We start from the raw sequence: 13,253 nt of genomic DNA, 5'->3' as shown, positions 1-13,253 counted from the left end.
CACGCTCTGACTGAAGAAATGTCTCTTCATCCCCTTTCTAAAAGAATGTCCTTTAATTCTGAGGCCATGACCTCCAGTCCTAGACTTTCCCACTTGTGGAAACATCCTCTCCACACCCACTCTATCCAAGCATTTCACGATTCTGTATGTTTCAATGAGGTCCCCCCTCATTCGTCTAAACTCCAGCGAATACAGGCCCAGTGCCGACAAACGTACATCATATGTTAACTTACTCATTCTTGGTATCATTCTTGTAAACCTCCTCTGGACCCTCTCCAGAACCAGCACATACAAGTATTGTGACAAGTATACAATATCAAAGCTATTTTTTTCAGAGGGTGTATGTTTTAGATTGCTTAGTAGTTTCTGTGTTACTTAGAGGATGGTTTTTAAAGAAGAGTCAAACATTTTTTTATTGTATTCTTCAGGAACATCTCATTAAAACCATGATTCAAAATGGCTGACCTGACAACCGCCATGGCTAATGGATGCTGCAAGAGGACACAGAGTGCTGGAGTAACTCAGCAGATCAGACAGCATCTCTGGAGGACATGGATAGCTGATGCTTTGGGTTGAGACCCTTCTTCAAGCAAAAGGATACTGCGTTAATATGGGCAAAGAAAGAAATTACACAAGTCTAAAGTAGAGATGGACATGGTTACTGATAATTGTGTTTCCCTTGATGTCGTTCCTGGAGTCATGAAGGTGAATGGAAGAAGGAGATAAGGCATCTAATGATGATTATCCTGGTGTCAGGAATGTGGTGGAAGCTTTGTATGCTCTCTGGGTTTTTACTTTTGGGTGAATATTATAGAAAAATGAACAGACTTCAAGATGGGAACTAAAGTTCATGATTGGCATTAACTTGAAATATATCATCATCAAGCCCAAGTGAGGACCATATGAATGGAATAGTGCCTCTATTGTGAACTAAAGACCAGAATCCCACCACATCTATGGTGATGGAAAATCAAACCACTTAGAGGTGGAGGTGGTGCCAAGAAAATCACCATCCTGATTGTTGGCTGGAGCCAGCAGAGGAGTGCTATATCTTGACTGATGCATTCACGACATGTTCAGCCAGAATACCACGTGAAAGATTCACTTTGGCTTCTGCTGAGAACCCATCATGGGGAAAGTCAGCCTCCAACCAACTCAATACATTCTCTGTGATATCAAGAAGCATCAGGAATGACTGGATACAGCAAATGCAATGGAACTAGGCAATTTTCCAGCTGTGGTACTGAAGAACTTGTGCTTTGGAACGAGCTTCACGCCTTGCCTTGCTGTTCCAGGGCAGTGGCAACACTGGCACCTGGCAATAGTTAAAATTTATTTTTAACAAACAGAAGGATAAATCCTATCAGATTACTCACTGTCCAATCAATCTACCTTCAATCACCAGGAAAAGGATGGATGGTGCTGTCCACAGTGCTCTCAAGTGGTACCTACTCTGCAACAACCACCCCCATTGGAGTTGACAGGGATCACTTGGTTCCTGGCCTCATCACTGCCTTTGTCCAATTATGGACGAGAGATAAAGAGAAGCTGACTGCCCTTGCCCATCAAAAACACATTTGGCTAAGAATGGTATCAAGGAGCTCGAGTAAGATTGAAGTAGATGGGCATCAAACGGGAAGACACTCTAGCACTGGAGACATAAGTAAGATGGTTGGAGTTATTGGATGTGAGTCATTTCCATTTCAGGACTACAATGCAGGAGTTCCTCTGGGCAATATCCTTGGGCAGCCTCTTTAGCCGCCTCATCAATTACCTTCCTTCCTTCCACCATATTTGTTGACGATTGTACAATATTCAATTCCATTCTTAAAGCTGCTTTGCAAGTGAAGCTGTACACGTCTTTATGCGGCAAGATCCTGGCAGCATTCAGGCATGCGCTGACAAATGGCAAGTAATAATCATGCCACAAAAGTGACAACTTCCACGAGAGAGCCCAAACACTTACTTCTGATATTTGATGGCACCGCGATTGCTGAAACACTTGCCATCAACAATCCTGAAGGTCAGCAGTTTGTAGAAACTCGGCTGGATCAGCCACATGAGTACCATGGGTCAAAAACCATGTCAGAGGTGAGTCAATTACTTCCTGACTCCTGAAAGTCATTCCACTACCTACAAGGATCAAGCCAGCTGAGTGGAGGACCACTCCCTGCAGCAAACAGTGCAGATCCAACAACACGGAAAAGGCTCCAAACCATTTAAGACAAAGCAGTCTGCTTGATTTGTACCCACCCCTCACCCAAACAGTCACACCCCCGACCATTGACAGACAGTGGCTTCAGTGTATGTTGTCTATAAAATGCACTGTAAGTCCTCTCATGTCTCTGCCATTAGCATCTCCCAAACCCATGATAGGCACACAATGCTGGAGTAACTTGGCGGGACAGGCAGCATCTCCGGATAGAAGGAATGGGTAACATTTCAGGTCGAAACCCTTCTTCAGACTGAGGGTCAGGGGAGAGGGACTATACTCTGTCCCTCTCTTCCCCTCCCCCTTCCCAGATCTCCCACTGTCTTCCTGTCTCCACCTACATCCTTCCTTTGTCCCGCCCCCCCTGACATCAGTCTGAAGAAGGGTCTCGACCCGAAACGTCACCCATTCCTTCTCTCCTGAGATGCTGCCTGACCTGCTGAGTTACTCCAGCATTTTGTGAATAAATACCTTCGATTTGTACCAGCATCTGCAGATATTTTCTTACACTGCAAGTGTAAGGAGGGAAAACACAGATCAAAGGAAACGATAATCTAGGAAATGTAAAATGGTTCATTGTTAGCTGAGGGGACTACAGTCAGTAATATTTAATCAGGAGGACAGAGAATCTAGTCGGGGAACTAGGATGAGGGAAGGACGGAGAGCGAGGGAAAGCAAGGGTTACTTGAAGTTAGAGAAATCAATATTCATACCTCTGGGTTGCAAGCTGCCCAAGCAAAATATGAGGTGTCCTTCCTTCAACTTGCATAGGGCCTCACTCTGACAGTGGATGAGGCCCAGGACAGGAAGGTCAGTGTGGGAATGGGAGGGGGAGTTAAAGTGTTTAATAACCAGGAGATCACATAGGCCTGGGTGGACTGAGCGGAGGTGTTCAGCGAAACCCATGACCCCTTCAACCAAAAGACAGTAAGCACATGGAACCTCCGCTTTACGATTCTTTATCTCCTGACTTGGAATTATTTCAGCCTTTCCCACCTTTCAGTGATGCTGAATTTAAATCCGCAAACTCCCTATCCAACAGCTCCACGAGTGGATCTTCACCTAAAGGACAGCGGCTGGTCAAGAAAATGCATCACTGTTGCCTTCTCTCTCAACTAGTGACGGGCAATATATCTAGCCTAGCCAACCAGAACCACAATCTGAAAAGAAGAGTACGTTAAAAAAAATTCAAGATCAAAAGGCTATCCTCATTTACCCAGTAATTTCTAATTGGGAAGGGAAAATGCACCTACCAAAAACAAGTTATTATCTCCACAGGGATAGTACACTTACCTAAAGGATGATAGAAATTGGGCGGCACGTTGGCTGAGTGGTACAGTTGCTGCCTTGCAGCCCTTACAGTTGGGTTCGATCCTGACCACGGGTACTGTCTGTACGGTGTGTGTACCTTCTCCCTGTGACCACATGAGCTTTCCCCGAGATCTTCGGTTTCCCACACTTCAAAGACGTAGGCTAATCTGCTTGGTGTATGTGTAAATTGTCCCTAGTGTGAGTGGGATAGTGTTAATGTGTGCAGGGATCGCTGGTCGGTGCTGACTCGGTGGGCCAAAGGGCCTGATTCCGCACTGTATCTCGAAACTAAACTAGACTCTAAATACAGAAACTGAGTTGGATATGCCTGTCTACTGCAGACTATTCTCTTTTCTATCGTGTAGCTATTACGTTTCACCCTTAATCTCCAGCTTGAAAACCATACCAAATGTGAATTAGTAATGATCTCAGTAATGGGAGATAAATAGTCATAATTGGGTAGTTTAGATCAGTGGATTTCCATGAGCATTCAATTTGGGGCACAGTAAACATAGGAACTAGGAAGAAAAGAATTAAAAAACCTGATAGGAAAGGTTTAGAGGGATGTGAGCCAAATGCATGCAGGTGGGACTCGCGTAGCAGGGGCATCTTGGTTGGCTTGGGCAAGTTGGGCTGAAGGGTATGTCTCCATGCTGTATGACTCTATGAGGAACAAGTGTGGGCCATTTGGATCATTGAATCAGCCTTACCATTCAGTAGAATCAACGCTGACCTTTTATCTGCACACCGTGTTTTATTCACCGATCCCTTGATTTCTCTTCTGTACAGAAATCTATCAATCTTAGTTTTGAAAAGAGGTCAAGGAAAAAGAGTTCACGTCGCGGCCCAGTTTCCACCAATCTTTCCACCACCACCACGCACAAGAAGCACAAGACGCCATTGTATGCATAATACCGAGAAGTGTGTTCAGCTCTGGCGGAACAATTTCTAATCTTGTGATGTGGACTCGATAAGAAGAAGAAGTTCTGAAAGCAATCAATGTCTGTGTCTCCACAGCCATTTGGCAGAGAGAGTAAAAAAGAATCAATGCCCTCCAAGTGAGGGAATATCTTCTAATTTCAGGTCTAGATGTCCAATCTTTTCTTTAGACTATGATCTCTCAGTCTAGACTTTTCAGCCTGAGGGTATCTACTTCATGAAGTCCTCTAAGACACTGCCCGGTCAATCACAAGTACTGACCTCCCTACAACCTCAAAAAGGCAGCCATTTGACTCCTACCATTGTGAAGAAAGTGTAGGAGTTTTAAAAACATGACCACCAGATTCAAGAATAACTTCTTCCCAACAACCATCAGGCTCTTATACACGACACAATGCTAACCTCAACTATTAACTTCTAAGACTTGTCTTTGATTGCATTAAGGACATCGGGTTTCTTTTGCATCAGCATTGTGTTGATGGTCTGTTTATTTTACAGTATACTAGACTAAGTGGACCCGCTGGGCCCAAACCTCTCCTGCATTGCTGCAGTACCCTCTCCTCCCCCCCTCCCCCCCTCCCCCCTCCCCTCTCCCTCCCCCATCCACTGCCCCACCCCCCTCCCCTCCCTCTCTCCCCCTCCCCTCCTCCCCTCCCCCTCCCTCCTTCCCCTCCCCCTCCCCTTCCCCTTCCCCTCCCCCATCCCCCTCTCCTTCCCCCTCCCCCTCCTCCCTCCCTCCCTAGGAGATAGATTTCTTTAAATTGTGAATAACTTAAAAAATATATCACCGATTTGAATGAAACTTCTTCCATTAGCACCAAAGGGACGACGGTGAGTAAGATGGGCCTACAATTGTCACGCTATCCTGTGCTGTTTTGGCTGTAGTTCAGGAACAAACAAACAAACAAACAAATGAGAGTTTTAGTATATAGATATTATCTCTGTGTATGGTGCATATGGTCCTGTTATCTTGCTGAGCTAGATAGAGTTCTTAAGGATAGCGGGAGCTAGATAGAATTCATTAGGATTGTGGAGTCAGGGGGTATGGGGAGAGGGCAGGAACGGGGTACTGATTGAGAATGATCAGCCATGATCACATTGAATGGCGGTGCTGGCTTGAAGGGCCGAATGGCCTACTCCTGCACTTATTGTCTATTGCATGGAAGAATTTCATTGTTCTGTTGTAGGTACATAAGGCAATTAAACACTTTTGAATTGGCTTGACTTTTGAAGTATTTTGTGGGTAAAAGAGATCACTCATTCTTCTAAACTCCAGGCACAAATGTCTACGCTGATCATTCTCTCTTCATATACCACATACCATCATCTCTTGAACCAGTCTGGTGAATCTTCATGCCCCTGCATCTCTAACAAATGGACCCTTCCGTAGATAGGGAAATCAAAACTGTACACAATGCTCACATTGTGGTTTCATCAAGGGCAATGTACCTCGATCTTTTAAGACTAGAAATCAACGATCTTAATGAATTTGTTGTTAGCAAGATATTCCGATTTGCTAATAATATCCTGTTTGCAGGAAAGGGAGATATTTAGATAAGGGTGTTCAGCAAAGAGGATTGTGGATATTAAGCAACTGACAAGTGAATAACAAGTAGCATTTAATAATGAAACGAGCAATATAGGCTGTAGAGAAAATGGCAAACAACCTGATGCTGTGAGGAGTCTGCTATGAAATGAAATAGACCACAGAAGGGATTTATGTTTCCTTATTGAGATGACAACAATGGGCAAGGAATTGGTATTTGGTATGGGTATTGATTTACTCTTGTCCCATGTACTGAGATACAGTGAACACATTTGTCTTGCACGCATTAGAGGGAAATCAGAATATATATGAATGAAATCACACATAGATGAGTACAACAGATTGTTTCCTTTCTCTTTTTGCACAAATTTCAGAAAGTAATATTACAGCTACAGGGAAAGTGCAGATAAAAAAAAGTGCAAGGGTTTCAATGAGGTAGATTGGAAGATTGGAAAATACATCTTTGGTATACAAGAAGTATAAGACGGCACGGTGACGCAGCAGTAGAGTTGCTGCCTTTCAACGCTTTCAGTGCCAGAGAAATGGGTTTGATCCCGAATACGGGTGCCGTCTGTAGGTGTTTGTACGTTGTCCCCGTGATCGCGTGGGTTTTCTCCGAGATCTTCAGTTTCCTCCCACACTCCAAAGATGTGCAGGTTTGTAGGTTAATTGGCTTTGTATAAATGTAAATTGTCCCTAGTGTGTGTAGGATAATGTTAATATGCGGGGATTGCTGGTAGGCACGGACTCGGTGGGCCGAAGGGCCTGTTTCCACGCTGTATCTCTCAAACTAAAAACTAACGTCCAAGTAAGAGTTTGAAGACAGCAGGGGATAAGCTATTCTTGAATCTGGTGGTGCATGTTTTCAAGCATTTGTATCTTCTGCCTGAAGGGAAAGTGAAAGGAAAGAATGGCTGGGTCTGAGTGGCCCTTGATTTTGTTGGCTGCTTTCTCTAGAAAGATCAAATCAATGATGGGAGCCTGGCTTGCTTGCTGGACTGGGCTTCATCAACAACCCTGCAATTTCTTGCGGCTGTGGACAGCGAAGGTGCCATTCCAAGCTGCGATGTATCCTGAGATAGAATGCATCTGTAGAAACTGGTAAGAGTTGCAGAAGACATCTCAAATTGTACATCTCAAGCAAGCCAGGCTCATTCTTCCAGAGAGATTGATGTGCTTTCATGGACATGTCATCAATGTGGTTAGATCACGTCAAATTGTTGATGACATTTCCACCATGAAACTTGAAGCTCCTGGCCATCTCCACTTCAGCATCATTCATGCAGGTCGGGATGTGTACAACAATGTACAAAGACTACAGTGATATTTTGGAAGGTTCTGGCGACATGACATTTGAAGATCTTGATCAGATTTGGGAATCACATTTGCAGAGATAAAGAAGACAGGCAAAGAAAGGGGGATCAGAGAGCAGCTACAAGCATGGTATAATGTCTTTAATCGGTGAACTGCAAGAAGAGGCAGTTAACGCTGTTCTCAACGGAGAAGATGGAATCAGTGGGGTGGATGTGGGTGGACGTTGAACCGGGATATGAGAGCGAGAGGATATTATTATTAACTAAGGAAACCGCATGCTAAATGGGACTGCAACCTGGAGTAGTTAAAAATGATTCAACCAAATGTTTCAAAAGAAAACAATTCCTCGTTCAATGGAGATCCAAGATTGAGGGCTGTTGCTGAGGCAGAAGCAAGATTAAAATGATGGTTAGGAGAAACAAAACGGAGCATTTTTTGATAGGTTAAATTGCAATTCGCAACCTTCCATTTTAGATGATGTATTCTGCACGATAATCCATTTTTCGCCCAATATTGTATTTGATAGCATTGTCAACTTTTTGTTACCCCTCTTGTTTTATTTTCAATTTAATAGGAATACTGTTCACCATAAAGTCATTTTTAATTAATTCATTAAAAAGAGAGCTGGAAATAATATTAATAATGATGAATGAGGCAATTTAGCTACCTATAATTCTTATAACAAGAGCTATATCTTTACCCAAATTAAAATGAAAAAAAAAGCCTAAACTGTACTGGGAGTGGAAGAAACCTGATCGTTGATTTCCTCTATTTCCAGTTAAATGTGATTTTAGAATTCTGTCTGCATTTGGTATTTTAAAATGCTCAGGTTTGGTTTTCAAACTTGACTGCATTTCAAATTAGATCAGGAAGTGGGATGGAGCTTAAATGGCTGAATCATTTTACAGTTTCTATGGGGATAATGGCAATGTGTGAAAAGAAAAGCAGAAAGGTCTTTGTCCAAACTAATTCTTTATGTAACTGCTAAAGCTTTGCGGATTTAATTTGACTATTAATACCCTGGCAGCTTCCTCCTTCGTTAATAATGCTCCACAAAAGCCATTTTGTTGATCAGTATTTTTCAGTAATATTCTCTGCTGTGAAAATAGGCTGCTGTTTCCCCCATTGTTTGGTTATTTAAAAATATATATTTGCGGGCATTTATTAACGCGATATCCTTCCGTTGTGTGGATTGTTTATCAGTACAGCTAATTCGTTTTGGTACCTTATTGCAGCATTTCCATGGTTATTTAGTTCAGAGCATTAGAAGTAAAGAGGGAATCCAATTTACACCTACAAAGAGCTGGCAGCCTGAAATGACAAAGAGCTGAAGCACTAAATTGACACAAAAGCCCCATTCATGTGAAGCAAAATGGAGTCACTCCACACGCTTCAGTTTACTTCAGTTAACATAAGGTCTACATTTTTCCACATTCGCACAGCAATAGAAAAGGATTGGGCCACACAGGTACATTGGACAGATGCCAGTGTGGTGACCACATCACCAAGCCAGCATTCCTCTCTTGCTTGGCTCTGGTTTACACGCAAGCAGGGACTTCAGAGGGAATTGGGGCCAATTTTATGCCTCATTTCCAGTGAATTCGTCTTAGAAATCTTCATTCTGGAGTGAAAGCAAAGTCGGTTGTTTGCTTTTTTTTGCTATTTACCAGACCTGAAATCACCCCAGGTGGCTTCTTGGTGGTTTCCAAAACTGGAATGCTGAAGGAAAAGTATTTTGAAGGAGGACAAGCATGCAAATTGGGATTCATGAAACTGAAAATAAATTCTCAACCTCTCAAAATAAATTCAGATTCAACGCCGGCACCTCAGTCAAACGTTCAATTGCATTATGTAATCAGACAACTACAGTTATTCTTTCGCCTAAACTTGCTGCCCAAATGCAAGTTTTGGTCGATGTATGATTTACAGTAGTCACCTCCAATACTCCCACAGAATCGTACAAGAGGGTGGGCTGAAAGCTCAACATCTGTAAGGCAAACATCCTCTACAAATCCGACCTGCATTGCATTCATGGGAAGTGGTCTTGGAGGTGAGGATGCTCCTCAAACTGTGGAGCATCCTGGACAATACAGCTCACCCCCTCCATGACACACTGGTCAACCTGAGGAGCACCTTCAGCAACAGACTGGTTCCACCAAGATGCAGCACAGAGCGCCACAGGAGATCCTTTTTCCCCGTGGCTATCAAACTGTACAACTCCTCCCCCTCCTGTCATAGGGTAGACTGACTCCCCCCCCCCCATTCCCCCTCCCCAAATCTTTACACATCCCCAATCCTTTCCACTCGTCACTATAATTTCATGTCTCATGTATCTTGTGTTTTACGACTGTTGGCAGACCAATTTCCCTCCTGGGATAAATAAAATTCCATGGTATCGTATCATATCGTATCGTGTAACACTATCCTCTGACAACAACGGTACATGGCGAAACCCTCAAAAGCACAGGTCACTTTTCTCATCTCTGGACCACTCCACACATCTCAAAGCAGTCACAATAGACAATAGGTGCAGGAGGAGGCCATTCGGCCCTTCGAGCCAGCACCGCCATTCAATGTGATCATGGCTGATCATTCTCAATCAGTACCCCGTTCCTGCCTTCTCCCCATACCCCCTGACTCCGCTATCCTTAAGAGCTCTATCCAGCTCTCTCTTGAATGCATTCAGAGAATTGGCCTCCACTGCCTTCTGAGGCAGAGAATTCCACAGATTCACAACTCTCTGACTGAAAAAGTTTTTCCTCATCTCAGTTCTAAATGGCCTACCCCTTATTCTTAAACTGTGGCCCCTTGTTCTGGACTCCCCCAACATTGGGAACATGTTTCCTGCCTCTAACGTGTCCAACCCCTTAATAATCATACGTTTCGATAAGGTCTCCTCTCATCCTTCTAAATTCCAATCACCCTGAAGATGGAATCCTTGTCTAGATCCACCAGAAGGATATGAATCAATATCTGCATCTTCTGCAAGGGCCGTTCGCCCGTGACCTGCGTGGGTTTTCTCCGAGATCTTCGGTTTCCTCCCACACTCCAAAGGCGTACAGGTATGTATGTTAATTGGCTGGGCAAAATGTAAAAATTGTCCCTAGTGGGTGCAGGATAGTGTTAGTGTGCGGGGATTGCTGGGTGGCACGGACCCGACGGGCTGAAGGGCCTGTTTCTGCGCTGTATCTCTAAATCTAAAAAATCTAAAAATCTGCAGCACTCACTCTCCTCTAGTCAACTCCAATGGGCAGGCCAAGTCATTTCTGACACCAGATTTCGAAAACAGTCACTCTGCAATAAGTTCCTTCATGGGAACAGATAACCATGTGGAGAGAAAATAAATATTCATGGATGCTGTCAAAGCCTGTGTAAAATAAATGTAACATTCCCACAGATATCAGGGAATTGCTGGGACCAAGACTGCTCAAATTGAAGGAATATTCGGGATGATCTATTCAAATATAAGGAGCAAACAGAAGTCCAGCACTAATGACTGAATGAGCATTCCACCTCCAAGTGCTTATCCCACCAGGAACCTCCTGTCCCATCTTTCGAAGAATTAGCCATTGTCACATTGTATTTACCAGTCATCTCAGAACACAGGGCAGCACGGTGACGCGGTGGTAGAGCTGCTGCCTTACAGCGCCCGAGTTCGATCCCGACTATGGCTGCTGTCTGTACGGAGTTTGTACGTACTCCCTGTGACCACATGGGTTTTCTCCGGGCGCTCCAGTTTCCTCCCGCATTGCAAAGGCACGCCGGTTTGTCGGTTATTTAGTTTCTATAAATTGTTCTCTAGTGTGTAGAATTGAACTAGTGCATGGGTGATTGCTGATCAGAGCAGACTTGGTGGGCTGACGGGCCTGTATCCAGGCTGTGTCTCTAAACTAAAACTGAAAGCATAGAATTGGGCAGGAAGCAAGTCATCCGTGATCCTGAGGTACGTCCTCAGAAGAAGCAAAGGGTGTTCCACCAGTAAAGTGCCTCTCGTCAGTAGACTTCGTCTACCTGCATTACGGTGTTCAAGTGATCGAGAGTATGGAAGTTAACACAATATATCTGGTTACTTCTTGGGAGTTATGACAACAAAACTAGCATCCTGCTAGCATGAATCTAGACAGCTAGAACGTGCAGAGATCACAGTCGCAAGATCAACAATTAACTCACATCACTTCCTAAATGGGTAAGATAAATTATTTAAGACAGAAATTGAAAGCATTTACAAACAGATAGATTAATCAAGGGCATTCTATTTGGATTTGTTAAAAATCAGTCATCTTTGACATATTTAAGGGAGTATTTTGTTTTGAAGAAATGACTGATTGAAATAATCAAGGGAATGTGGTAGATGTAGTTTACATTTTCCGAAGGCAATCAAATTGCCTGGTGGAAGAATTCAGCTGCTTGGCACGAAAGGAAAGTTGGATTTGCAGGGCCAAATATTAGATTGACAAATGAGAAATTAAATAAGTGCTGCATGAAATTTTGTAGCTTACTTTTCTTTTCAGTATAAATAAATCTTTTGGACTTGATTATAGTGATCTCGATTGCAATGTATGCTGGCAACAAAAACACCGATATTTTGGAAAGGAGAAAGGGAGATAGGAAACCTTCAGGAAGATACTGATTACTGATTAGGCACAGGGTAAAAGTTAATGTGGATGAGCATAAGTTAACGTAACTTTTCAGACAGAAACAAGGAAAGATTTTTTTTCTCCAAATTTACTGACAATACAAAGGCAAGGGGGACGCAAATAGTGCAGATGACACACGATGTGTGGAAAGAGATAAATTCAGGTTAATTTAGATGGGAAAGGGATGGCTGAAAGAACAGTGTGAAACTATTAAATGTTAAAAATAACTGCAATTGCTGGGTATCAGAATTTGTTAAAAATATCAAAAAGTCCTGTAAAGCCTCAGAAGGTCTGATAACATCTGTGGAAAGAGAAACAGTTGTTAATGTTTCTGGACACATGAGGGACTGCAGGTGCTGGAATCTGAAGCAGGAACCAACGAGAGTCATAGAGTCATAAAGTCATACTGTGAGGAAACAGGCCCCTTGGCCCAACTTGCCCACACCGGACAGCATGTCCCATCTACACTAGTCCCACCTGCCTGCGTTTGGCCCATATCCCTCTTAACCTGTCCTATCCATGTACCTGTCTAAATGTTTTTAAAACATTGCGATAGTACCTGTCTCAACTATCTCCTCCGGCAGCTCGTTCCATACACCCACCACCCTTTGCGTGAAAAAGTTACTGTGTGAAATAGAACGGTGGAAGAACTTAGAGTCTAGATATTGGACTGGTCCTGGTGTGGGGTCTCAACCTGAAACATCGACAATTCCTTTCCACCCACAGATGCAGCTTGACTCAATGAGTTCCTCCAACAGGCTGTTGTTTAATGTTTCAGGCTTCAGCCATATATTAAACATTTGTCTTTGAAGACATTTGGGTACCTTTATACAGGGCAAACAGCAAGTTATTATGCAGGTAGAATGAGTAATAGATACATAGATACATAGGTATATAGACAATAGGTGCAGGAGTAGGCCATTCGGCCCTTCGAGCCAGCACCACCATTCAATGTGATCATGGCTGATCATCCACAATCAGTGCTCCATTCCTGCCTTCTCCCCATGACCCTTGATTCAGCTAGCCCTAAGAGCTCTATCTAACTATCTTTTGAATGCATTCGGTGAATCGGCCTCCACTGCCTTCTGAGGCAGAGAATTCCACAAATTCACAACTCTGTGCAAAAAAGTTTTTCCTCATCTCAGTTCTAAATGGCCTCTAACGTGTCTAACCCCTTAATAATCTTAATAATCTTATACGTTTCGATAAGATCCCCTCTCATCCTTCTAAATTCCAGTGTATACAAGCCCAGTCGCTCCATTCTTTCATCATATGACAGTCCCGCCATCCCGGG

At 43.4% G+C, this 13,253-nt stretch overlaps 1 long non-coding RNA gene across 3 annotated transcripts in view; it reads left to right on the top strand.

Annotated features, from left to right (window-relative positions):
* Positions 1–13,253, top strand: part of LOC144594372 (uncharacterized) — a 34,298-nt gene that overhangs the window by 6,424 nt on the left and 14,621 nt on the right. For 2 of the 3 annotated variants that reach the window (XR_013547382.1, XR_013547381.1), the window contains exon 3: positions 429–5,854. This is a non-coding gene — a long non-coding RNA (uncharacterized LOC144594372). Of the gene's footprint in view, positions 1–428; positions 5,855–13,253 lie in introns of those variants that run through there. The other variant, XR_013547383.1, reaches the window with a different exon arrangement.

This window comes from Rhinoraja longicauda, chromosome 6, assembly GCF_053455715.1.
Source record: "Rhinoraja longicauda isolate Sanriku21f chromosome 6, sRhiLon1.1, whole genome shotgun sequence".
Taxonomy (NCBI): domain Eukaryota; kingdom Metazoa; phylum Chordata; class Chondrichthyes; order Rajiformes; family Arhynchobatidae; genus Rhinoraja; species Rhinoraja longicauda.
This window is presented reverse-complemented; position numbering and strand designations above follow the sequence as displayed.